The sequence below is a fragment of the Pyxicephalus adspersus genome, chromosome 6 (assembly GCF_032062135.1).
Source record: "Pyxicephalus adspersus chromosome 6, UCB_Pads_2.0, whole genome shotgun sequence".
NCBI classification, from domain to species: domain Eukaryota; kingdom Metazoa; phylum Chordata; class Amphibia; order Anura; family Pyxicephalidae; genus Pyxicephalus; species Pyxicephalus adspersus.
In genome coordinates this window covers 16,263,550-16,276,034 of record NC_092863.1, presented here as the reverse complement: position 1 = coordinate 16,276,034, position 12,485 = coordinate 16,263,550, and positions in this window count along the sequence as shown.

Below are 12,485 nucleotides of genomic sequence, written 5' to 3'. Positions count from 1 at the left end.
TGACCCCTAGCCCAGCACTGCCTCAGAAGCCATGACCTTCAATTGGTTAAAGGGGGAGCCCACCAACGAGGATCCCTCCTACAAAAATTCACCAATTTTATAATGAACAGGACCCCTGCCTTCCAAGACCCCAACTGCCTTAACCAATCAAAAACCCCATGTTTCCTGTTTCGCTAAAAGGGGCACATGAAAGGTACCAGATTGAACTAAGGGTTGTTAAAAGGAAATATAGGTCAATAGGTACATTCTAGGTCAGACTGGAAACCTGGGACAACCAGGGGAGGTGAGGAGGAGAGGCAACCAAAAAGCATAGCTTGGCTAACACGGTAGCCATATTCTGCATTAGAAGTCAGGGGACTACAAAAAAATTAAATTTGGGGACATATGACTGAGAGGTTTGGTCCTTCTATGGGCCAGTCCCAGGTTTGAATCTCAGCCAGGACACTATCTGCATGGAGTTTGCAGGTTCTCCAGGTGTTTGCGTGGGTTTCCTCCCACATTCCAAAAACATGCAGTTAGGTTAATTGATTTCCCCCTAAAAAATTGACCTTAGACTATATTAAAGACATATGACTATGGTAGGGACATTAAATTGTGTGCTCCTTTGAGGGACAGCTAGTGACATGACTATGGACTTTGTACTGCGCTGTCTAATATGTTGGTGCTATATACGAGAGGGTGCTGAGAAGTTCCAGTATTCTGTTGGTGGACTACCTACCTCAGAGCTCTAGTATCACTGGACAGTATTATGCTAACCTCCTGGACCAGCTGAAGGAGGCAATGAAGACTAAACGCCGTGGAAAGTTGACCAGAGGGATCCTTTTTTTTGCAGGACAATGCACCTGCGCACATGTCCAGCGTTGTGGCTGCTAAATTGAACCCTGAGAGCTGGTTTGTGCCCCAACCAAAGGACTTTTATTTAAACGGTCTAGAAAAGCTGCAACTACACAGTACCAAGTGCATCAGTCTCAGGGGGGAATATGTTGAATAAATGTGGTATTTCATAACTCAGGCTCTCTTCTAATCGGGGCAAAGCCAGGAACTTCTCAGCACCCCTAGTAAATACTGTATAATAATATTAATGGACCCAAACTAACCAGTACATTAAATACATGGTGAAAGCAATACATGAATGTATGGAGCTGTATGGACCACCAATCTTCTACTCAAGATTTGATTCCTGGATTCAACCAATCCAATCTCTTTAAAAATAAAACAAAGTATTTTACTTAAAATATGATCATTTCAGACTACCCTTAATTTTATTTATTCATTCATTTATCATTTAAATCCATAAAGCACCCAGACTGTTTAGTTCCATGTAATTGGTTTTAATAATCCAGGTCAGCCAAAGTTATGGATAATTTGATCATATAGATTATATAAAAACTTTGTCACTTTAATATTCTATCCTCCAGAACAGAAATGAAGATGGAAAGTTCCAGGTTGCGTTCATACATAATCCAATACCGAACCTGTGACATAAAATGTCGAGGAAACGTATTGAGCTGTATGGGCTGTAATATACCTTACTAAAATGTTAGTATCACAGGTGTGGAGACCGGATCTTAATCTGGGGTCCTTGGGTGATGTTTCCAAGGTTCACCCACATGGTTATTTCTAGTCATGGAAATCCATAGGGTAAGGTACAGAGTAACACAGGGCCACAGAGATGGGTAATTTATGAAAGCTGTGAAGCTTACTTAGGCCTAATAAACATTGGCCGATCTTCACTTTCAATCTCATTTCTGGCATTAAAAATAATTGGATGTCCAGATTTGGGTGTTTTAATTAGATGAGGATAGTTTGTACAAGTTCAGATCATGTATGGTCAGATTGTACATGGTCATATGGTCAGATCACACATGTTCAGATCATATCTGGTCAGATCAGATATGTCCAGATTTGGGTGTTTCAATCAGACGAGGACAAATTAGATGTGTCTGGATCATACGTGGTCAGATCGGACATGTTTAGATTGGACATGTCCAGATCATACATAATCAAATTGGACATGTTCAGATTGGACGTGTTTAGATCATACATAACACTGCACAACGATTTTGCTACTGGGAATAACACGTGTGATTTACATGTTATCGCGTGTGCTGATTCCAAATCTGATTTCAGAATGTGCCTATCACGTACAGATTTTAAGTTATAGGCCTGCTATGGCTGTTCAAATGGTCAGTAATTGGGTAATGTATTTTTACATGGAAACATTATAAAAGTTGCAGCTACCACTATGCCTGCTGCTGCCTCAGCTGAATCACGTCCGCTGGTGGCATGTATGTTCCAGCAGGAGCTGAGTATGTCTGGGCAAGTCAGTGAGCTGAAATAGGTACCGTATTTCCCAATGTATAAGCTGCTCCCATGTATAGGACGCACCTAGATTTTGGGACCCAAAATTTGGAAAAAAAAATGTTATTACATAGAGTAATTGAACTTACTGTATTGAACTTTATTCATCAAAGAATCCATACAACTCCTCATCACTGTCAAAACTCCCATCCATATCATAGTTCATCTGTGTCTGTTGAGGAATTGCTATCTTCATACACTGCCTTATCCTCAGTTCCATCTATGGCATTTGAAATACCACACTTCTTAAATGGCTTGACAACTATCTCAATCTTTACATTATCCCAGGATCTTTTGACCCAGGTACAAACTTCTCCTTTAGTTGGTTTCTTCACTCTTCCTGCTGGTGTCAAATTGTCCCCAGAAGCCTTCATCTGTTGGGTCCATTCGTCTCTCATGACAGCTTTGAAGGGTTTGTTAATGCTGACATCAAGTGGTTGAATCTGGGATGTCAAGCCTCCAGGTATGACGGCAAGTTTTGTTTTCTTTTATGCAGCAATCTTCCTTGTGTTTTCTGTTATGTGTACCCTGAACCGATTAAGCACCAAAAGGGCAGGTCCACCTGGTCTTCTGTTCCAAACTTTCTACCCAATTATTAAGAGCTGGAAGATGAGAGGGTGGACCCGACAGAGAGGAAACTTTGGGACTCTGACCCCAATGAACACAGAGATCCTGGTGGAGGAATGTTCTGCATTGTTATAGGTCTTCCAGTAATGGTGGGGTCCGCAGAGCGGATACCACGCATTTTGGAGGCAAAATAGAGCTGGGGCACGAATTCAGAATGGAAACTGCCTCTGGGAAACAATGGAACAACGCATCGGCCTTAATTTTTTTTTAACCTATCTATCTATCTACCTATATGTAATCTGAAAATTAAATCTTGTGAAGAACAGGGCTCAACTGGCTTGACGGGAGTTAAGACGTTTGGCCCCTTCGATATACTCTAAGTTCCTGTGGTGAATGTAAACAGACACGAGATGCTCTGTCCCTTCCAAACAATGCCTCTATTCTCCATTTTACCCCCCAAAGTTCTCTATTGCCCATGTTGTAATTAGGCCCAGTTGCAGAGAACTTCCGGGAGAAAAAGGCACAGGGGTGTAATCTCTCCGGTTCCCCAGAGTACTGGGAGAGAATTGCTCCCATGTCAATCTCTGACGCATCCATCTCTATGATAAATGGGAGAGTGGGCACCGGATGCACCGATATGGGTGCACAACAGAAGGCACTCGCTTCGAAGGCTTTGCAGGCCTCCGGAGTCCACCTTGAGGAGTCCACCCCTTTCCTGATAAGGTTCGTCAGAGGGTGGACAATGGAGGAGAAGGTCCTGGATGAACTTCCTGTAAAAATTTGCGAAGCCCAGGACGCGTTGAAGTCCCTTGTGGGTTGTGGCCACTCAAGCGGCCACTCAAGTACTGCTGAGACCTTGATTAGCTCCATGGCCAACCCGTGATCAGACAAAATATACCCCAAAAAAGCAACCTCACGTACCTCAAAGGTGCACTTCTCCAGTTTTGCATACAGGCAGTTCTGGGTTCTGAGGAGGAGAAGACCAGGTGAATAGACCAAAATGTCATCAAGGAAAAATATAACAATCTTCCCGACCTCCTGGAAGACCGCCGGGGCATTACACAGACCAAAGGGCATTACTAAGTATTCAAAGTGCCCATCCCTGGTGTTAAAGGCGGTCTTCCATTTATCGCCCTTCAGAATTCAGATGAGATTGTAGGCCCCTTTCAAATCAAGCTTAATGAAGAGTTGAGCCCTGTTGACCTTAATGTCTTCTATTAGGGGAAGAGGGTAATGTTCTTCACTGTTCTCTTGTTCAGGCCCCTATATTCAATACAGGGCCTCAGCCCACCATCCTTCTTCTTCATGAAGAAGAACTCCTGAGAGCTCCTGCAGGGGAAGTGGATAGACTAATGAAGTCTTTCTATAGGTTCTCCTGAATGTATTCTTTCTGGGCTTTTATTTCTGGCCCAGTCAGATTAAACAAAAAACCTCTAGGGGGAATAGTCCCGGGATTAATTCAATGGGTCAGTCATAGGACTGGTGAGGTGGGAGTTTGTCAGCTGCCCGAGGGCAAAAGACTGGACAATCTAACCCCATTCCCAGTCAATCACAGTGTTATTGGATTTTAACCAATGAAGGCCTAATACTAAGGGGGTTTTAACCATCCTGATAACAATCAGCCAGATCACCTCCTGATGGGAGCCCCCCACTGTTAAGTGTACTTCAGGGGTAACAGAAGGTGTAAAGCTGCGTACACACTTCCAATTTTTGTCTTTGGAAAGGATCTTTCTTGATCCTTTCCAACGACAAGGGGCTGCAAGATGCATGAACGATGCTGTACATACAGCACCGTTCATGCTCTATGGAGAGGGGAGGGGGAGAGCGACGGAGCGGCACCCTGCTGCGCGCTCTCCCCTTCCCTTTCATTACGATCGGCTGTCGTCCATCGTCCGTGGATCCGGCAGGTTGGTCCTCCGGACGATGGACGACACCGACTGTACACACGGAAGATTTTCGTCCGATAATTGGCCGATGCCAATTATCGGGCGATAAAAATCTGCCGTGTGTACGTAGCTTAAGTCCCGGCTGAAGGGAGGTGCCATCGATGGCGGCCAAGGACAATTCAGGGCCAAGAAGGGTGAGAGGTATCCCCAGGTTAGAGGCGAGATCCTGGTCTAGGAGGTTACCATCTGCTCCAGAATCAAGGAAGGCCAGGACCTGGTGGGTCTTCCCGTCCAACGAAACGGTAGCTGGAACCAGGAGTCAGCATTGAGCCTGGGCTAGGGGGGCTGAGGTGCTCCCCCCTGCACCCCCGATAAATTGTAGTCTTCCAGCTTCTTTGCAAGGGCAGGTCCTTGCCCTATGACCAGCATTACCACAAAAGAGGCAGAGTCCCCCTTGCATGTGCCATTTGTACTCTGCAGGGGCCAGCTTGGATGAACCGATCTCCATGGGTTCTTCTGAATCAGGAAAAAAAGATGAAAGTTTTGCATGTGGTGGAGAACTGGTCGGGGTCATTATTATTTTTTATTATTACAGTTGTGATGACAGCAACCATTACTAAGTGAAAGAATGGCCACCCAGACCTGAACACACTGTTGGCCAGTACAAAATGAAGCATAAATCACTAATTTATCCACAAAAAGTTTACCTTCTGCCACTTCATATTAAATTTGAATTAATGAAAAACTTTGTTGTTGCAATGGATCGTGATGGTATGGGTTTTCAGTATCTGAAGGACAAGTTTGGAAAAGTAATAACAGATAAAAAACTGAAAGCAGGCATTTTTGTTGGTCCCCAAATCCTCAATTTAATGCGTGATGGCACATTCAGAGACAAACTCAACCCACTTGAACTTGCTGCTTGGGAATCATTTGTGCTAGTTGCACAAAACTTTGTGGGTAACCTGTGAGCTGAAAACCATGCTGAACTCGTGAGCAACATGCTAACAGTATACCATCAACTTGGCTGCCAAATGTCACTTAAAATTCATTTCTTACATTCCCATCTGGACTTCTTCCCACAAAATTTGGGTGATGTGAGTGATGAACAAGGGGAGAGGTTCCACAAGGACATTTCTGTTATGGAAAGATATCAAGGCCAGTGCAACCCCAACATGATGGGCGACTACTGCTGGTTTCTGCAAAGGGAGACAGTGGAGAGTAGGGATGAGCGAGAAGGCCTTTGACAATTTCGTGAAAATTTCCTTGAACTTCCGGTGGGTTTGCGAAAATTCAGCCAATCAATTTCGCAAATTACATTAAAGTCAATGGTCTATTTTAAACATTTTTAGCAAAGCCCCTGTTAGAACCACGTTAGAACCACCAAATTTGCTAGGTAATTGTAAGAGAACATTGGCAACAAGGAAAAAATACAAAAGTTAAAAAAGACCTGGTGGTTTTCCAGAAAATGGCAGGCAAAGTGACAAAAGGAAAAAAAAGGACTTTTGCGTGATGGACAGCATCCAGAATGCAGCACAAACATTAGGACATTGAGAAAGGGTGAACTCAACCCACTAGCAACTGTCTCTGCCTTCAAAAACAGCAGGAAAACGCATTGCTATTTAATGTACGCACCCCTATTGAATTTACATAGCAGCATAATATCTTAACCACCTAGCCGTTATGCCCGTACGAAGGTCGGGCAAAAAAAAATGGCTAGAATGGTTAACCCCGTAATTTTGTCACAGCCTTACCTCCATGGTCCCGCTGTGCACATCCAGCGTCGTTTTCCTATTCCAACGGTCTACAATTTAAAAAAAAAATTTCATGAAAAACAGTGGATCACTTTTGGTACAGAAATCTAGACCTCAGTGTAACGCTCAGGTGGTTAACGCTATATAAATCCTGTTTATTATTAATATTATTATTATTATTATTATTAATAATAATAATAAATAATAATGATGATAATAAATGCTAGCTGGCATCATGAACTGGATGACATGTGTTAGGAATGCCACCCATAAAGTTGTGGACAAGTAGTGCGGTGGCATTAGGCAAAAGGAAACAGAGTGTGGGTCAACAAGAGCAGTAGCAGTTTGTGGCATTTGGTCAGCTATTGCCAGGGAGATCGCATTGGTAAGAGTCATGCAGAGCTGGGTGTAGTGCATCGTCATTGCCACCCAGAAGTGTACAATTTTAGTGAATAGGTACTGACAGGCGGCAGCAGCAATAGCAGGAGGAAGAGGAGGAGGGCCCTAAGACAGAGTGGGGACCACATTGGTAACTGGCTTCTCGAGCTGGGTGTAGTGCATTGTCAATGCCACCCAGAAGTGTGTAATAAAATGTTTGTGAATGGAGTACTGACAGGCGGCAGCAGCAGCAACAGGAGGAGGAGGCGGTGGGCCCTGAGACGGAGCGTGGACCGCATTGGTAACTAGCATCTAGAGCTAGGTGAAGTGAATCATCAATGCCACCCAGAAGTGTACAATTTTAGTGAATGACAGGGTGACACTGACAGGGTGTTTGGTGATAGGCAGCCACAGACTCAGCAAAGGAGCAGTGTGGGTTCACAGAGGTGTCTTGATTAGCCTAGTGAGTCCTTGTGTCATTTATTCAGCAACATCTGCAGTGGGGATATGATAGTTGTTAGTAACCTACCTTTTGTTCATTTTCAAAATGGTGAGGCGATTGAAATTATCCGGTGACAGTCGTGATCGGTTGTCTGTTACCACTCCACCAGCGGCACTGAAGGTTAGTTCAGACAAAACACTGGATGCCGGGCATGAAAGAAGCTTGATGGCATACTGTGCCAACTGCGGGCAGATTTCAAGCCTGTTGACCCAAAAATTATTGGCGTCACTACTGTCAGGACAGGCATCCTCCTTATAACTGCTGATGTCAACACCACCATCAACAGCCAGAAAAAAGCCAACAAAATTGTGCACCATACGCTTCATCCGTTCTCGATGGTTATGCCCCTGCACTTCACTTGTTTGAGGTGGCCGCATCAGGTTTCGCCAGGCATCCATAAAAGCCCCCCTGCCTTGGCCTACACTTTTGGATAAGTGCGTCCTGCTGCCACTACTGCTGATGCTGCTGCTGCCACCGCTAGAGGAAGCTATGGTATATAAAAAATATCTGTATTTTTTTGAGAGAAATAGAGAAAAAATTCTGGCTTTATTGATAGATAGCAACTGATACCAGAATAAAATATCTGTATTTTTTTGAGAGAAATACACAATTTTGTTTTGGCTTTTTTGATAGATAGCAAGTGGGATCAGAATAAAATATCTGAATTTTTTGAGAGAAATACAAACATTTTTCTGTCTTTTTTGATAGATAGCAAGTAGGATCAGAATAAAATATCTTTATTTTTCTTGAGAGAAATACAGAACTTTTTCTGGCTTTTTTGATAGGAAGTGGGATCAGAATAAAATATCTGTATTTTTTTTTTTTGAGAGGAATACAGAACTTTTTCTGTCTTTTTTGATAGATAGCAAGTGCTAGCAGAATAAAATATCTGTATTTTTGTGAGAGAAATACAGACATTTTTCTAGCTTTTATGATAGACAGCAAGTGGTATCAGAATAAAATATCTGTATTTTTTGGGAGAAATACAGAAATTTTCTGGCTTTTTGATAGCAAGTGGGATCAGAATACAATTTCTTTATTTTTTTGAGAGAAATACAGATATTTTTGTGGATTTTTTAAAAGAAAGCAAAAGGGATCAGAATAAAATATTCATATTTTTTGGAGGGAAATACAGACATTTTTCTGGCTTTTTTGAAAGATAGCAAGTGCTATCAGAATAAAATATCTGTATTATTTTGAGAGAAACACAGGATTTTTTTCTGGCTTTTTAAATATCCGTATTTTTTGGGGAGAAATACAGAAATTTTTCTGGCTTTTTTGATAGATAGCAACTGCTATCAGAATGAAATATCTGTATTTTTTTGAGAAAAATACAAAAACATTTTCTGGCTTTTTCAATAGTTAGTGGTATCAGAATTAAATATCTAAATTTTTTGAGAAAATACAAAACTTTTTCTGGCTTTTTTGATAGCAAGTGCTATCAGAATAAAATATATGTATTTTTTGTAAAAAATACAGATATTTTTTGGCTTTTTTTATGATAGCAACTGCTATCAGAATGAAATATCTGTATTTTTTGATATAAATACAACATTTTTTCTGGCTTTTTTGATAGATAGCCTTTGGTATTAAATGTAGAAGGGCCAGACCAAGATGCTTTGTGTGCCAGCACTGTTGCTGTGGTCTGCGGTGCTGGAAGCAAGTGCTATCAGAATGAAATATCTGTTTTTTGTTGAGAGAAATAAAGAAATTTTTCTAGATTTTTTAAAACATAGCAAGTGGGATTAGAGTAAAATATCTGTATTTTTGTGAGAGAAATACAGAAATGTTTCCGTCTTTTTTGATAGATAGCAAGTGGGATCAGAATAAAATATCTGTATTTTTTTGAGAGAAATACAGAATTGTTTCCGGTGTTTTTTATAGATAGCAACTGCTATCAGAGAAATACAGAAATTGGTTTGCTTTGTTGATAGAAAGTGGGTTGAGTATAAAATATCTGTATATTTTTGTGAGAGAAAAACAGAAAATTTTCTGGCTTTTTTGATAGCAAGGAGGATCAGAATAAAATAACTGTATTTTTTTAGAGAAATACAGATCTTTTTCTGGCTTTGTTGATAGATAGCAAGTGGGATCACAATAAAATATCTGTATTTTTGAGAGAAATACAGAATTTTTGGGGGCTTTTTTGAAAGATGGCAAGTGGGGTCAGAATAAAAAATCTATATTTTTTTGAGAGAAATACAGAAATTGTTCTGGCTTTTTTGATAGATAGCAAGTGGGATCATAATAAAATATCTGCATTTTTTTTAGAGAATACAGAACTTTTTCTGGTTTTTTTGATAAATAACAAATGGGATCAGAATAAAATATCTGTATTTTTTTTTTAGAGAAATACAGACATTTTTCTGGCTTTTTTGATAGATAGCAAGTGGTTTCAGAATAAAATATCTGTGTTTTTTGGGGAGAAATAGATAATTTTTTCTGGCTTTTTTTGCTAGATAGCAACTGCTATGAGAATGAAAAATCTGTAATTTTTTTTTAAAGAAATACAGAATTTTTCTGGCGTTTTTGATAATTTTTGGAGAGAAATACAGAAGTTTTTCTGGCATTTTTGACAGATTGCAAGTGCTTTCAGAATAAAATATCTGTATTTTTTGGGAGAAATACAGAAATTTTTCTGGCTTTTTTTGATAGATAGCAAGTGGTATCAGAATTAAATATCTATATATTTTTGGAGAGAAATAGCGACATGTTTGAGCTTTTTTGATAGCAAGTGAGATCAGAATAAAATATCTGTATTTTTTTGAGAGAAATACAGAATTATTTCTGGCTTTTTTGATAAATAGCAAGTGGGATCAGAATAAAATATCTTTATTTTTTTTAGAGAAATACAGATTTTCTTACAGAAAACACAGAAAGTTTTTCTGGCTTTTTTGATAGATAGCATGTGCTATCAGTATGAAATATCTGTATTTTTTTAGAAAGTAGGACAGAAATGTTTCTGCCTTTTTTGCTAGATAGCAAGAGGTAGCATCAAAAACTGCACAATCTGTATATTTCAAGATATACAGAAGGGTCCTAACCTGTCCCTGTCACAATGCACTTCTCTCCCTACTTCTTTCTCTGACACAGAACACAAAATGGAGTGACTAACCTCCCCCTCCTTCCCTGTATGTATGTGTAGATCTCTCCTGATTGTGTTGTTGGGCCTTGCTGTGCATCCTGGGAGCAAATAATTTACTCCCATCCGCGCCATTCCTGCCGAAAATAGTCGCCATTCCCGCCCCCTTCATTTTCCCTTGTTTGTTTGGCGAGAACATGACCTCATGGCGAATTAAAAGGCTGTTCTCACTTAAATGTTTAGTAACAGCCCAATTTGCCACGAGATCAAACCTACAAATCTCGCTCGCTCATCCCTAGTGGAGGTCCACAAACGGAAAGCAAGTGCCTGAAACACTTCTGAAGTGTATTGAACAAGGAATTTTGGTGAATTATGTGTAATTTTATATGTTGTTACAACATAAACCTACGTTTTGGTAATGTCATGGAACTATGAGGCAAAAGTTCGTTATGTATAGAGAAAAAATAGTAACTGCGGAATGAGGGAATGTAGCTAATCGCGCCTATATTCGTAATTACCTTAAGATCCTGACGTCCTAGGCAGATTTAGACTTCAGATTTAGTATGGGACACATGGATTAGAACACGTAGCAGACAATATATATTTTTTGTGATGCAGTGTAATAAGATTAGACATGGTCAGATTGGACGTGTTCAGATCATACATGGTCTGTCACACTTACCTCTTCCTCACTAAAGCACAGACACCTCTCTCCTGAGCAATGGGGCAGTTCTGACGCTGGGCGTGCCTGTTTCCAAGCTTTTGATATTTGTTTCCAGGAACGTTTTCAGGAGATCTCGCTCAAAAAGATCTTCTCACCACGATTAGCTCCATCTTTCCAGCGTCCGGTTTTTTACACAAGGCCTCTTCCCCTGCTGGCCCAGGGTTCTTCTTCATTCAGAAGAAAGATGGATCTCTCAGGGAATCCACCCCTGTACTGACTATCGTGGTCTGAGTGCTATCACAATTAAAAACCGCTACCCACTGCCACTTTTCCCTGAGCTCTTTGACCCGCTCCGAAGGGCACAGGTCTTGCTAAAATTAGACCTCCGAGGCACCTACAACCTAATCCGGATCAGGGACAAATGGAAGACAGCATTTAACACCAGACATGGGAATTATGAATACCAAGTGATGCCCTTCGGTCTCTGTAATGCCCCAGCTGTCTTCCAACACTTTCTCAATTATGTTTTTCTCGACCTGTTGTACATCTGCATCGTCGTTTATCTGGACGACATTTTGATATTCTCACCTGACTTGTCCACCCATAGACAGCATGTACATTTTGTTTTTCAACAGCTCAGAGACAATCAACTCTATGCTAAGGCAGAAAACTGCCTGTTTGAATGCCCACAGCTGCCCTTCCTGGGCTTCATTGTTTCCAAGGAAGGTCTCTCCATGGATCCCAAAAAGGTTATGACCATCTCCAACTGGCCAGCAGCCTCAAGGCTACTCAGCGTTTCCTGGGGTTCACCAATTATTACCAGTTACCAATTATTACCGCCAAATAATCAAAAATTACTCTACGCTGGTAGCTCCCATCACCATGCGCCATGTTTTCACACTTTTGATCAGTTGATTTCAGACTGAAAAATGGATCAGACCAGTTGGCCGAGAGCAGAATTTGATCTGCTTGTATGGAATAGACCTTAGCACCAGATTTTGCTGATTACAGTGACCCCAGGGGGAAGAACTATCGATTTTGGTAAAGTCATAAGGGCAGTGTCTCTCATCCTTTCTAACATCGGGGACCTATGGAATTATTCTTATATCCACAGCTCACAGTATATTGGTGTAAATGTCAGAATGCCTCTTATATCACTGGCCAGTGGGAATAATGTCAATACTACAACGGGGAAAAGATCATTTGTGTCCTTTTAAATGCCCTGAAAGGTATATATTGCTCAATGAACATCTAGCAACCACAGAACCTTGGTCAACAGTGGACTCTTTTGTGC